Genomic DNA, 15,880 nt, shown 5'->3' with positions numbered 1-15,880 from the left:
ATAAATTCTGGTCATTTTCTGAAATTCTTTATAGAAAGTCATTGTGGTGGCAAAATGGTGTTAAGTAATATCTAGAACTTTCTACCTACTGCCCCATTTACATATTTTCTACACAGTGCATAAGCTTGACGGGACCCATAGACTTTATATGTGAAGTAATCGAGTCTTAGAAACATGCAATGATTTTCTGAAGTCATACCATCACAGAATCTCATTCATTCATTGATTCATTCATTCATTCACTCACAAATATTGTTGTTTACTCTATACCAGGTACTTGAACTAGGCCTTAGGGACCACTATCAACAAGACAGACCTGCCTCTTGACTTCATGGAAATTGCTGAATAGCAGGGGAAATTGAAGATAAACAAATAATCATACTAATAACGTATGGAATTTGTGTGATAAATCCTGTGATTAAAAAGTACAGTTAACATATATATCTTGCTAAAATTGGAGGGTGAGGAAAGGCACCTGAACTGAATTCTAGAGCTGCACTGTCCAGTATGGTAGCCACTAGCCACATGTGTCTATTTACATTTAAATTAAAGTGAAATAAAATGTAAAATTCAGTTCCTCAGTTGCGTTGTCCATATTTCAAGAGCTCCATGCCTACCTGTTGCTACCAGCTGCCATATTGGACAGTGCTGATCTAGAACATCCCCATGATCATAGAAAGTTCTGCTGGACAGCGGTGCTTGGGAAAATGAATGTGATTTAAACAAGTGAACTTTCATGCAAGGTTCCAGAGGTGAGAAGGAGTGTGGTTCACGTGGGTACTTGAGGGAAAGCTGTGGTATTTCAGCATAAGGATGGAAGGCGGGTGACAGAACCTGCAAAGCCTTGTAGTGGCGGAATTAAGACTTAATCTTTCTTATTTTAAGCATGGGAGTATTTGGCTTTTTGAACAATCACTTTTTTTTTTTTTTTTTTTGTGGCAGCAAAGAGGATGGATCAGAGGCAGTAAGAGTGTGGAGCACCTGTGGTACCTGATTGTTGAATGTAAATCATGGGCGAATGTTGACTAGATGTCACTGAATGAATGGCTCTTCTAAAATGAATTATGTGGGACCCAAACCATTCACATCAACGTTTTAATCAGCACTATCAATCAGATTTAATTATGATCAGTATTAATTATAATAATTAGGTCATTATTATCAGAATAATCAGCATTATCAGTTGGATCCAATGACTGAATCCCAGAACTCACCCTTTCATTACTTTGTCCAGAAACATTAGGAAAAGCCAACCAATGTCATATATTCCTGGTTTTCCAGAAATGTTAGGAAGCGTCATATACAGAATCACTTGGCTCCTTGCTTCTTATAGAGGGTTGATTGAGCATATCCAGTGCAGATATTTTGCATGTCTCTATGACCAGTTCACGCCATGGACTATCATTCTCTTCACTACTAGAGATAGAGTCTTTAGATCTAGTCATAATAGCCAATCCCAGAAACGCTGACACTAACTTAGAAAACTCATCTTTAAAATTCCATTCCTCTAGAACAACTCCTGGTACCCAAATCTCTACTAGTCTGGGTTCTGCTAAGAAACAGAACCAAAAGAAATAACGTTTTGCTAGCTATGTGGGCACCCCACAGTCCAGTCGAGTTGACACATTAAGTTAACCCCATGATGCTCTAAAGTGGGAGAGATCAGGATTCCATTTTCCATTTGTCAGACACTGTGCTTCTCTTTGTGATCGGGAGGAGATTCAGATGGGGACAGGAGACCTCCGAGCGCTCCTGGGCTAGCCGGAACACCCGAGGGGCGGCTCTGACCCGAGCCAGCGTGTGCCAAGTGCAATGAAGGCGGTGCATGCAGGCTGGGCTTCAGTTTTGGAGGAGGAGGGATGAAGGAATCAAGCAAACCACAGGAAATGAAGTCCAGCCCGACTTGGCTCCTCAGAGCGCACGCGGCCCCAAAGCACGTTTGGGAATTAAGTGAGCACTGGCCCAGTTTGAAAACTCTCCATTTCTGGATTCAGTTCTGAATCGCTTGTCACAAGCTCTTCTCCGCCCGCTATTGGACTAAATGTACCATCTGTTCTCCCTTATAATCCCTGACCTCATGTTGGAGTTGTGCTGTGATCCTTCTGCTGTGACCTTCTGCTATGACCTTGACTGCCTTTGCCAAGGTCAAGTCTGCTTTCTAACTCCAGTGGGATTCTTCAAGCTTGCTTGGCCACCACCTTCTCTTGATGTGTCTTGGTGTGGCTTCTGGCATCTTACACCCTCAGCTCCTAAATCCATCTGCAAAGATAATTTTTCCTCCTTGCTTGTTCCCTGTGCCCACTCTTCCTTGCCTTCATCTTGACAGCAGAAGTCTGGACAATATTTAAGTTGGGACTTAACAGATGTGTTTTGGACAAGTAGAGATCTGGCTCAGGACACTTGCCGTCATGCAGATTTATACTTGCACATTGTACTATACAGCACAGCAGGATGAAACTAAGGTGTTAGCCCTTAAGGGATTTATCGCACAGGTGCCAATTTCCAGAATCTATTAATTCACTCGTTTATTCAGTAAAAAAGTATTGAATTCCTACTGTGTGCTAAGCACTGTGTGGGGTATAGGGATTGTGATTCTGAACAAGACAGAGGTGATCACAGGTCTCGTGGAGTTTATAAACTTTCAGAAAAAAATATATACTGATTAATGGTAATTGTGACAGTTACCCAGAAAACCAAACCTAGTGGTTGTAGGAGCTGAGTGAATCTGGGACGGGGGTGGGGTTCCACGAGGAAGTGACGTTTACGCAGTCTTGAGAAAATGCAGTAGTGACTCGGTGAAGGGGCAGAGGCAGGAGGAGGAATTGTCTCTGCAGAAGGACCTGTGTGCATATGGGCCCCAGACGGAAGGAGTCAAAGTCGAAAGTGAAGGGCAACTCTGCTTCTGTGGCTGTACTTGGAGGGTGGAGAGCAGAGGAGAGACTGTGCCAAGGCTGGTGGAGGCGAGTGGATGTCATAGGACAGGTGAGGACTTTGGATTTTATCTGTAGGTCCTGGGGAACTAATGAAACATTTTCACTGGGGGAATGCTATGGTCGAAGTTGTGTTTTTAAAATCCCTGCGGCATCAGTGAGGAGAACGGAGGAGGGGAATCCCTCTGGAATCAGGGTGATCAGCTGGAAAGCTCTTCAGGCCCCCCCGGGGGGGGGCAGATGGTGGTGGCTTAACTCAAGTGATGCTGGTGACAGTGCAGTGGAAGTGGAGCCCATCTTCCAGAAGAAATTCTAGGGGATCATTGGAGAAGTGCCCACTCCCACTTTCAGGCGAATGTTCTTTGTTCCTGCCGACTTTTCATTGAAGAATTAGATGCCGTGTTGTAGAACTGTGATGCGGATGCCTTATTTATTCTCAAGAAAGTTACAATTTCAGAACTTTCTGACTGAGAGGGGGCGTCAAGGACTTGAGAGAAAAGGGGAGTGCAAGGTAGTGAAGCAGTACTGAAAACCCGGGAAGGGAACGAGGAGGGGCATTTGGAGGAGTGACAGGAGTTTTTATGACACTTTATCTTCCACATCGCATGGATCAAACAGGACCCCCCCACCCCTGACCAAAGCCAAACGATTTCCGTAGATTCTCTTGGTGAAGAGATTTTCGACCGTTTCCTTTTGGAAAGAAGCTACCCCGTGTAAATCCACCTGCAGTCCGAACACTGAGCATCTGCAGACTTCTTCCAGGCTGTTTGTGGGGCGCGCGCACGCGCATACTTGTGTGCACGCACGCGCGCACACACACATTCGAGAGTTCTAGAACTTGAGAATTGCTCCCGCATGTGTTTGTGTGTGCGCGCGCGTTTTCTGTTTGACATGACAGCGTTTCCATAGCAATGTGAACTTAGAGTTTTCAAGAGGCTGTTTTGATGGAGCTTTGGCAAACCACGGAAAATCATTAATTGCGCTTCTTTGGCACCAGCTTGTTATAAAGGAAGCTCTGGGGAGACTGAATTGGGGGCTTTGGAATGACATCTTTAGGTCCCGCGTCCATCTGTGCGGGAAACAACACTCGTCTTTCCCTTCACTCTCCGCGCCGCGGCTCCGTCGCCGGGCACGTCCGGTGCCAAGCCACAGAACAACCAGGTGCAGGCAGCCAGCCTTGGCTGCTTTAGTCCAAGACTCGGGCGCGTGTTATTGATGACGTCATTGTTTTTGTTAAAGGCATTTCCCCCCCAGCTCACTGGGGCCGAAGTCCTCACTTAATTGCCCTCAAAAGGTCATTTTGAGCCACGCGGCCCTTCCTCGTCACTGTATCCAGACCGGCTTCTTTATCAACACTTTCTTTTAAACGCAATCAAGGTAAGAGCTAAGAAGACGAAAAAATGAGTAGGCAGATGTTCATTTCAGGGTGATTTATTTGCCCGTGTATCCTTTTACTCTTTTCTACTGAAAGCAAAATATAACCCTGTTACTCTAGAGATTTTGGTTGCCAGGGCTAGACATTCAGCTTGAGCCACTTTAAATATAAATAGGACGTAGGGAATGTGTAGGGGATGTCGGGCAAATGGCATCTGTTTCCTGTCTCACTGCATCTTGGTAATCAGAGTTGCTAAGAAAAACACAGTGCGGTCAAGGACTGGATGGAGCACGCTTTCCTTACATAGAGAAGAGATAGCAGGATCAGCTTTGGTTGGGTCCCTCCCCGAGGCCAGCACGGGGCTGTTGGCCTGCACACACGCCTCTCGTGTTCAGCAGAAGGACCCTGTCCTCTCCTCTCAGGGGACAGATAGAGCAGTGGTGGTGGGGGGCAGGTGCCATATGATACATTGAGTTTGAAACGGGAAGGTATTCCTGCTCAAGGAGATAAGCCCAGCACAGGCTGTGAGAACTCTACGTCTTGGGAAGGAAGTGTTCTGGACCCATGGCGGGTCCTTGTGAGGCTGAGGGGTTGAAAGACCACACTCATGAGACTGCCGTTCCCAATGGGCTCCATTTGGCCACGTCCTGATATGGAGCGGCTCATGTATGGGTGGGCAAAGACATCATAAGCATCTCCATCTCTCTGTTTTTGTCTAAGCCTCCTTCTCTTGGCATCATTCTTAAACATTGCTGTCAAAGACAGCTGCCACCAGCTGGCTGTGATTCCTGGCCACCCAGATGCCCAGCTCTGAAGGCAAAGGCAGTGTCCCTTCTCTTCTGCTTCCATATATAAAATCCTCGTGGGACAACTCTGCTTGTTTTGCTTGGGTGGCATGTTCATCTCTGGATCAGCCACTCTGGCTGAGAGCGTGGGCTAGGGTGATTGTCTAGGCCAGGGTCACCAGCCCACTCCTGGGAACATTCCTGGCAAAGAGCAGCATTGCCCCGTCAGTTGCTGCATTGGCGTGGAGGAGAGCAGATTTCCAGTGGAAAGGCATATGCTTGTGTGTAAAAACAAGATGCCCACACACCTTGCTAACAAGTGACCTCAGTTTATTCCAAGGATACTTCCTCCATCTTCAAATTTGAAAGATACCTGCACCAGGTGGATACAACATTAAACATTAAAATCGTAGAACATTAATCACATTAATTACTAATTATTCACTAATTATCACATTAAAATCACCAAGGAAGCTTTAAAATATGGACTCCCAGGACCCCATCCTTAGAGTATTTGATTCGGTGGGTCTGGACTTACCCTCTGAGTCTATAACTTTTTTTTAAAGATTTTATTTTTAAGTCATCTCCACACCCACAATGGTGTGGCGTTTGAACTTACAACCCAGAGATCAGGACTCATACACTCTACCGACTGAGCCAGGGACTGAGCCAGTCCCTGAGTCTGTAGCATTTTTAATGCTTTCTTGGTTATTCTGAAAACGTTCCTACTTTGGGGAACACTAGTGAGTACAAGTGCAGTAGGGAGACAAAGTGGAGAATCTTAAAGGAAAGAGTAAATCGAGCCAAGTGTACTTTCAGAATGTAATTTAGAATTTCACTTTAATTCTTCAAGAACTACAGTCCATTTGTGGTGGCTGTTGTCTGATTCTTCCTCTGCTGATGGCAGGGGCAGGAGGGGAGTCAGGTTTGGGGGATAGTTTTGGCCACCAGCATCTAAACCCCTATGTTTGGGGAATCGCACATCTTATGAATCTTGGCGAGAGGAAGGATCACTTCCCGCCGTAGAAGCTGAAAATGCCAGGAACATATGTGTCCAGCCTCCCTTGCGGCTGTGCTTAGATATACGTGCCACCAATGAGATGCACCACCCTAAGACCTTGGCTTGTGGGATTGGGGTACTAAACAGAGCCTGTGGCTAAGCTGGAAACAAGGCACCCGGTTACAGCGGCAGCAGGGACATCAGGAGATAATTTGGATGCTTCTCTGAGACAGAGGGCAGTATCTGAGGCTGCAGATTTTACATGGTTCAAACATTTTGCTTGGCTGATGGCTTCAGATCGGGATGGCGTGAGCATTTGTGGTCATTTGACATTAGTACATACTGTTCCCATTCCCACCACCCCAGTCCTCAAACAATGTTCTATTTAAATCTGTGACTTAACTGAGTTCCTGTAACATGTAGAGCTCAGAGGGGAAACAGGAAGCTTTTCTATTGCAGGTATTCTGAATACTTCTTAGAAGTCAAAAGTTAAAAGTAAAGAGGTTACACACTGGCCATCCTTGAGCTCTCCGTAGCTCACAGCCATGTTTTGGGTAGCTCACTAACATTTGTGAACTAGTCACTAACATTTAAAAGTGAAGGTTTCACCAAAATGTCTGAATTTATCTTTCTGTTGGAAGATCATTGCCAAGTTCATCTGGTACGAGGTTTACTAACGGCTGCCTGCTGGAGAGGAGGCATAGGAGCCCTGGGTTTTACAGTTATTTCCTGCTGGGGTCACCCGTTTATGCTCCCTGATTAGCCTCAGTGTCCGGTATCCAGCTGGACTCTTATTTTCAAGCCACCAAAGCTGACTCTAATTTCAGTAGAAAAGGGATTTATTCGAATATATTCAGTGGCTCCTTCAGTAGAGGACGGGAGACGCGGGTTGGAGGTGATGCGGGTGGGAGTGACACCTTGGCCTGAGTCCTGCTGCAGAACTGTGACCACCCAGACAGGATGGGGGCTCCTGACCGTAGACCCCATAGCCTGCTGCTCACGTGATCACCTGCTGTGGACACGTGATGCCGGTTTCCGCCTCAGAGCCCCTGCCCTGCTGGTGTTTTCCCTAGAAGGGGTTCTGGGAGGTCCCTGCTCCGTCTCACACACTTGTAATTCAGTGCCCGGGGCAGGCATGTCTGATTCGCAGCGCGTGGGTCGCACACTTGCACCCTAGCTGCAAAAGAAGCTGAAAAATGAGTAGCTGGCACGTTCAGGTTCTTTGGTGGGAGACGGGCTCTGTTTCATAAAGGAGGAGGATGTGGGGAGGGGTTTCTGATATCGAGCAACCAAGAAGAACAGCGTGTACCCGCCACAGCCCCGGAAGACACTTCAGTTTGCTACTCTCACCTAGTACACACCAAGCCCTAATTCAATATTGGTTCAAGGGAGTATAAAACTAGGAAGTTCAGGGAAAAAAATGATAGGAAGATGGTTAGAAAAGAAAAAAGGCAAAGGAAACATGGAAAGGCAAAGGGAGAGAGAATAAAATACAGCCACAAAGGGGCAAAATTTAAAGTGACTCATGCCTTCAAAAGCTTTGCTCTAAAGCACAGCCCATCTATTTCCTTACTCATTTGGCTTTTCTTATCTATTTTTGCTTTATAAAGACTCTACAAAGCCCATGTAAAGCTCTGCAAAATTCTTTTTTTTTTTTTCTTTTTTTTGTGGTCAGGAAATATTGGCCCCAGCTCAGTCAATCGCCAAAACACCAGCTGCCTAAGCGATGAGTTGGTCTGTCCAAGAAGTAGTTATTTAGCCAACAGACAGATGGCCAAGAAAGTCAAGTTAGTTGGGGTACCGTTTGTCATTCGGGATGCTCGCGGCCAGCTGAAATAGCCAGAGGCCAACGGATTCAGGAGCCGTAGCCCATCACCTTGGACTTGTTCCTAGAATCCTGCAGGTACCCAATTAGCAGGCAAAGGACAGAGCAGGAGAGATTTTGCTTCACTGAGGCCACAGCCTAGCAAAGGAGGCATTTTCACAACCCCCGTGATAGATAAGAAAGAGGCTGAGCCGGTAGCGTGGCCAGAAGTTAGATACTCATACCCCAGCTGGAGGAGTGGAAAACAGGGAACAGCTGTGGAAACAGGTGTCCAGGAAAGGAAGGGCAACTTAACAGTACTTTTTCCAAAAACACATTAAATGCCAAGTACGGAAGGATGGCTTCTTACACATCATAAATAATTAGTGAGAATTAGAGGAAAAACAGAAGTTGATTTTTGCGACTATCTGCTGTTATCATCGGAAGTATGCTCAGAGAAGGTACCCAAAGTCACACTGTGCCGCGCCACCTCATTCACGAACCTCCACCGACATCTAACGTGCCTGTGCTATGTGCTGGGAACTGTTCGGGGGGCGTCGGTTATGGTAAGGAAAAGGCAGCCCACCTGTGCCCTCATGGAACTTCCGGTAGATACTCCGAGCCACGTTACAAGACCACGGAACGTGAAACTGCCATTCTGGTAAGCACTGTACATGAAAGCACAGAACGCTAGGAGAAGGCCATAAGATGACCTAAGCAGTTACTTAGTTATAGACATAATATTTAATATGTATTTATTTAATATATTTAATATGTACGTGCGTGTGTGTGTGCACGTATGCTCTTCCACCTTGTGTTTATGCTCGATAGCTTTTATTAAACATTCTGTGACTTGAAGCCTATCTTTTCCTCTGCCGTAAGTTTCATTCCCACATGCCCTCTACTGATATTAATAATTCCAGGAACACAAGCAATTTCTCTTCTGAATTTGGTGTCATTCAACTGGCAAAAAATAGTTCTGAACCTACTAGAAGCCCCTTGCATTTTTGTTTCAACCTTTCTCGTAGGCTGTCGGGGAAAGAGCTTTGGGCGTGAAGACAGGTGTCCTGCAGTCAAATCCAGCCCTGCCACTTACTAGCAGAGCACCCTCTGGCAGCAGCCACTCAGACCCTCTATTTCCCCATCTGTGAAATGGGGGTCATAAGGTCTATCTCTCTTTTTTTTTTTTTTTAAAGATTTTATTTATTCATTCGACAGAGATAGAGACAGCCAGTGAGAGAGGGAACACAAGCAGGGGGAGTGGGAGAGGAAGAAGCAGGCTCATAGCGGAGGAGCCTGATGTGGGGTTCGATCCCAGAATGCCGGGATCACGCCCTGAGCCGAAGGCAGCCGCTCAACCGCTGTGCCACCCAGGCGCCCCCATAAGGTCTATCTCTTATGCCACTATGAGTCGTGGCAATTAACTGGGAGACATTATCAGCAATTTTTTTGAGGTTTCCCCAAACAAAAGAAGAAAACTAATAGAGTTGCATTATATTCAAGGATTAGATTTTAAAGTTAGGGCACAAGGGAGAGGGACTGCTCAAGTCAGACTTGTCCTTGAGGATCATTGGACTTCTCACTGTGGGGTCTGAGCACCTGCTCTCAGGGAGCGACCCCAGGCAGCTCTCCCTTCAGAGTACAAACGGGTCGCTGCTCCTTTAGCTGAGCACCAGGTAAGGTGGGTGGCTGGCTTTTAGTGGCCGTGGTGGGAGAAGAGACTTCTCCATGAACACTGGAACCATGCTCAGTGATGCATCTCAGAGAGGAAGCCATAGCCGCACATACGCGTGTCCCGCCTCACACTCGCTCCGACAGGTGCTCACGGAGGGCAGTCAGTGGTGAGGAGAGTCACCTTTTGGAATGAAACTCTTTCCCTCTTTTCTCCCTGAAATGCCTACTGTTAAACCCAGGGCAATTCAAAGTGTCTAGCAGCCTCCAACTGCCAAGTAACTAGTTGGACCTCCAGCTCCTTAAGATACCTCTGTCTGGCTCTGAGGACACCGAGGCATTTGACAACTACATTGTTTCTCTGAGTCCTCTGTTGCTGTGATGACTGTTTCTGGCCAGCTGTTCTGGACTTTCTGTGTAATTTTCACTTTGGAGAATCTATTTCTGCTAAATGCTTCTTTCAGATACTCTGAGTGATGAGACCCAATGCTTAAGAGAATGAGGAAGAAAGAAAGAAAAAGAAAATCGAGCTTTTTGTCCCTTGCCGGGGACTCACAAACCTGCCTGTTGCCTTGAGCCCTGCAGTTTGGCCTCATCGCACCCGGGCACCCATCCCGTGGCGGTGCTTGCCCCCACAGTGCAGCTCTGCTTCCTGTCTCTGCACTGGGTGTCTGATCCTCGAGTCTGTCTCACATGTGGGCATGCTATGTCCTTCCCTGTGATAATGTCTGTGAGGTTGACTTGTGGCCAGTGCTCGCAATGCAGTTGATGGGCCTTGGTCCAGGGTGTGTGGCGCATCACTCGGCCCTAGTCATTAATAGATTCCATAAATTAATGGTAATAATCTCTACATTTCATTAAGCACCTCCCGCGTTCCCAGTACTCTGCTAGGTGCCCTGCATACATTTCCCTGTTCAGTCCCCACAGGGAGCTAGCAACTGGATGTTATTTTTATGATTGCATTTTTCCTGGCTAAAGGAAGGTTTCTAACTTTCCCCATGGACATCGAACTAGTAGGAGATGAGGATAATTCTGAATACCCTGTTTACAGCCAAAAGGCTAATCAGCCTGACTGCAGATGGACCCTTGGTGGACGCACCCCCACCAGCGGCATCTACGAAGTCAAAGCACCATCTGGTTCACGGTCACCGGGTGCTAGTTAATAAACATATTCCCAGTTCATGGGCAAAAAACCATCATCTCAGAGTAGGGACAGAGAGTCTGCCTTGATGATAAGCGTCCGGGCAGATGCTTACAAGTAGGGCCCGTTGGTTTGGACTCCACATTCAAACCCTCCTTATGTGTGCAGCCGGCCACACATCGTGGGCTGAGCCAGGGCTTCCCCTACATGTTCTGTAAAGAGCCAAGTTGAATCTAAAATGTAATCAGAGCTTTCTTTGTTTGTTGCAATGTAATTATTTTTCTTGAATGTCTACTGTGAGGCTTTCTATGTCTGGGCGTCTTCCTAGACTTTGAGTGAATGATTTCTTAGAGTTGGATCGATATAACAAAATAAAGAAAATTGCTGTTCAGCCAGGCCCGCGTATGAGAAAGCATGTTAGTTCCTTTTCTCCCCAAACTTGAATTAAATTAAAAAATATATATATTTTAAATGCAAACCACAGTACCCTGTATGTGTTCTGTGGCCATTCCAGTAATAAACTTCTGAACCACATTGATAGGGGGTTTTCTTTCCTTCTGTCCGTTCCTCGAAAGTCAACAGTTAGCTGCCTCTATGCTTATTTAAGCATATCTGTGTCTGTATGGACTTACAGACCGTTAATGTGGGGTCGCACCGTACAGGTGAATCCGTATCTTTTCTTTCCCATGCCATTGCATATGCTTGCACCTCTCCCGTAGGGCTTGTCCTCTCCCCTTGACCCCGCTCCGGCAGCACACGTGCTTGCTGGGAATCAATGGTGTGCACCCAAATTCTGCCTCTCTGGCCAAGGGGTGGGCATTTGATATCAGCTGGGGCAGTGGGTGGATTCTGGGGTGTCCTCTGGGTGGATGCATCCGCTGTGTGTAAGGTTGGGAGTTTGTTGTCATTGTCCATCACGGAGGCTTCAGAGGAAGCTAGACTGCAGTGAGCAAAAGAATAACCCAGACGTGCCGAGGAGAGAGAGAGAAAGATAGGAAAAGAGAGATGGAGAGGAAGGGGATAAAGAGAGAGGGAGAGGGAGGGGGAGAGAGAGAGGGCAGAAAGAGGGGGAGAGAGAGGCAATGTTTTGGGTTATCTAAAGGCTTCATTCCATTCCCAAAGCTCAGTTCTGCCCTTGGACTCTGTGAGGGTCTTTCCAGTAAATCCCCTTTGTGGTTCCTCACGGCTCTCCATTCTTCTCCATTCTTAGTAACTCAGGGGGGTTAAGCAGTTCAAGCCCCTCAAAATTTTAGGAAGAATTTTACTTTCCCTATCATTTACTAATGATATATTATTTCCTCTATGAGAAATAAGGGCAACGACATGTTACTTTTTTCAGTAACATTTTTTTTCACCCCTGTTTACTGGTTCTCTGCTAAATCCTGGGCTCCCGAAGAGTTGATTCTGCATGGAAAACACAACAAATAAATCAACAACTTCAGAAAACTGTGAAAAATATAATGAATGGCACTAGCACAAGGTCTTATGGGAAGGCTGAAGAGAGACATGGGCGTCTGTCTGTGACTAGAACCCAGAAGCCTGCCTGCTTGCTGCCACCTTAGACTCGGACCTTATTGTCCAGTGTGGCGACTGGAGGGGACTGCAGAGATGAAGTGTCTCAAACAATGTCTAAGTCATAAAATCAATTAGAAATGATTTTTAAATCACCCATCTACTCTCCCCCAGAATACCCTCTTCATACAAAGCAAGTCAGTAGTCTGGCCGTCTCCAGAGGGAGTCCTGAGGATTTACTCAACAATGCTCTGGAACTTTCAGGATTCAGGTAGTATAGGTTATTCACAGAGCCTTTTTATCCTCAAGATACTTATTCTCCCTTGAAGGATCATGTTTGCTTGGGCTGATAATTTTCACTGTGGAGAGCAAAGGGCAATTAAGTGTCCCAGTGGACCTTAGTCTGGTGATGATATGAGTCTTTCCCACTGCTCTCTCTCTCTCTCTCTCTCTCTATCTCTCTCTCGGTTTTCCACCTTTGGCGTGACTAAACTGGGGTACTGTGTGCGTGACACACACAGTTTTCTTGCATTCAACCATTCTGGTATTTGTCAGATGAGGCCCTTCGAGGTGTCTGCCTTTGCCCTCTCTGAGACGTGTTCTTCAGAAACAGAAAGCCGCTCAGGATCCTTACTATCGTGGGCTTGCTTGGAACTCGGTTTCTCTAGGGGATGGTTAGACAACCCGTCATGGAATTTACTGACCTCGGGAGTAGTCTTTCTTATGCAAGACGAGTTCAGATTCTAATGTACTTTACCAATTTACTTCAAGTTGAGCCCAACTGCAGAACAATGAAATCATTAAAGGTCTAGGAACAAAATTTCTGGACATCAAGTACAGTTGGGAAATCTCAGAATAGGGAAACATTCAAAACACAACTAGGTTTTCTAATAGTACATTTTCAACTGAAAGAAAAGGAAAAGAAAGAAACAGATCTGTGCTGCGGGTCTGAACTGGATTCTGCTTCTTTTCTCCTGGGGATGCTGGGGCTGGAGGCGAGGGTGAGGAGCAGGTGATGCTTCCTTTCCCCAAATGTCAGGACAACATTTCCCATAGGCAGGGAATTGTATTTGGTCATGTCTTTTGGCAGGAGATGCGTGGCCAGTTGTGGAATGATTTCTGGGATGTTGTTCTAATGAGGATTTGGGGTAGCAAGAAACAGGAGTAGGCTATTAAACTGAGCTCAAGTGAAATGGGTTTTATTGCAAGGACACGGGTGGTTCTCAAGGAGCCCATAGTTAGATGAAAGTGTTGCTGGGCTTCTTGTGAGTCGGAATCAGGACTGGAGATTTGCCGTTCACTCTCCCCCGTGTCTCAGAAGGGCGCAGTCTCCAGAACTGGCTTCTGTCTGTAAGTGTGGTCAGTTCTTCTGTTTCTTCCAACATGCTCCCCTGGGTCAGCTGCATGTGGCCCTTCTGTGGTTAGTTTAGGAGACTACAGACCTCTCCTCTGCAGGACCCAGTGGTTACTGGAAGCCATCTCAGTTTCTCATCAGATCCCAAAGAGAGAAAATCTGGCAGCCCCAGCTCATCTGCTCAGTCAGGCTGTACAAGTCATGGGCTTCTGGTATCAAATGGCTTGACAGCCCTAGAATCCACAGGCTACCCCTGTTCAGTCAGCTGTGGTGGGGAACAGGACCCTATGATTCACAACATCAGATCAGCTGTGGTGGGAAACAGGACCCTATGATTCACAACATCAGATCACTTCTCTTAGTAAGAGTCAACAGGAAATGCAGTGTTCCTCCTCTTCGCAACATCCTGAATAGGGAACATCTTTTATAGAAAACCAAGATTTTCATCTCTGGTTATCTAGGAGGCTTAGAATTTGAATTTTACTGAGAGAGATTCCTTTATACCTGCTTATACTATTAGGTAAATGAATGTTCCATTCTATCTGGAAGCATCCAGTCATTCCATAATTGATTATTGAGCCCTTAATATGGTCAGTGTGCTAGATTTGGGGGTTGCAAAATAAATACTTTGGTGAGGAAAGAGGAGGGAGGGCAAAAGTTTTTCTTTAAATCTGAGTTCTTGCAGGAAGGAAGATGCCCAGAGAAGAAAAAGATGCAGAGAGTATATTGGCGTTGGTGGGGAAGATAGCTTATGGGGTATTTAACAGTTCTGTCAGCAACAGAGCTTTTCCTCTTTCCAGCCTGAAATTGAACAAACCGGGTCTCAGTTACTAAGCATCTGTCCTGGCAAAGGAAGACAGGGTGCTTACCCCTAAAGGAGAGAAAGAGCAACCAAATTAGATCCAGCCTCTGCTCTCAAAAGACAGCATCGAATGAGAGGAAATTGCAGCTGCTATCCAGACTGACTGCTTAAGAGCCTGGAGAGTTACTCAGGGTAGGAAGGGTTTATGTGAAAAGCCATGCTACGCTTAGGGTGGGACATGAGTGCTTGGGGGAAATGGTGGCCATCTTCGAACAGCCTTTTCGGCTGTACCTTAGATTGGTGATAGTCAGCATTACGACCAAGAGCACTTGCCAATCAGAGCGGATACTGGTCCCACTGGAGAGGCTTCTGGGGGCCCCTCTGGTTCCAGGCACTGACTCTTTAGTTGCAAGATTATAGGGGAGCGGCGTCCAGGGAAATACCAACCCGTAGGAGGCACTTCCAGTTTTAACAACTGCACGCGCAGTGTGGTGTGTATGGCTCAACACTCAGCCCTTCTGAGGGACCTTCTGAGGAGACAAGACTGGACATACAGGTCTGGCTTCTGCTGTCGAGGGGCTTGAATCCATGTTAATGAGGATGCCCTTCACTTAGGAAGGAACAGGGGAGCCATCTCTCTGGGGGACAGTGTTCAACAAACATCCCCTCGAGTAAAAATTAGGAATGGCTGATTGGGATGCTGTTTTGATAAAAGATGCGGTGCCTGTCCTTGGTCAGCTGGGGTTCTAAAAGGCATTTGGGAAGAGAGTGACAGGACCCCAAAGCATGATAGAACTGGAGGGCTGACAGGACCTTGATAGTAGAGTCCTGACCTCACAGATAGGGTAAGTGACTTGGCCAAGTTCACGCAGCCAGAGACAAGCCCTTCTCTCCCAGTGGTGGCTGCGAAAGAGGACGATAAATCTTGCCAGTCGAGGCCAAGATGGCAGTGGTGTGGCTCAGGGGGAGGGTGGCACAAGAGGGTGCTGCGTTCTCAGCAGTGGAGTTGGCTTTTTTTTTTTTTTTTTTTTTTAGGGGTACGGTTTCGGAGGACTTCTTATTGTCGTGTTAACTCTCTCTCACTCTTCCTCTGGCTTGGCTTGGGGTAGATTCGCGGTGTGGGTGGGAAGGCGCGCGCCCCTGCAGCTTCTAAGTCTCATCTTCCCCGAGCGGAAGGCATCAGGCACCTCCTCCCAGCGGCCCCCGCCGGCTTTGGTCTGCCCCGAGGCTCCTCAGAGCTCGCTAGGCGCCAGGGCTCCTTGGGGCCGGCTCTGGGCCAGCCGCGGTCAGGACGCCGGTGGATCCCCAGGTTCCGGGCAGAGCGCCGCCGCCCGCCTGGCCCCACGGCCCGGGCGGGCAGCCCCGCGCTCGGCTCGGAGAGCGCTCGGCGGCGGAGTCCCGCGCTGGGGAGGGGCGAGGAGAGCTGCAGCCCCCTCTGCCCGCCCAGACCGAGGAGGGGCGAGCAGGCGCGGAGCTTGGCGACCGCGGGGTTGTGCGCGCGTCTCT

The sequence above is a fragment of the Ursus maritimus genome, unplaced genomic scaffold, assembly GCF_017311325.1.
Source record: "Ursus maritimus isolate PB19 unplaced genomic scaffold, ASM1731132v1 scaffold_22, whole genome shotgun sequence".
Classification (NCBI taxonomy): domain Eukaryota; kingdom Metazoa; phylum Chordata; class Mammalia; order Carnivora; family Ursidae; genus Ursus; species Ursus maritimus.
The sequence above is the reverse complement of the archived record's forward strand: the minus strand, read 5'-3'. Positions refer to the sequence as shown.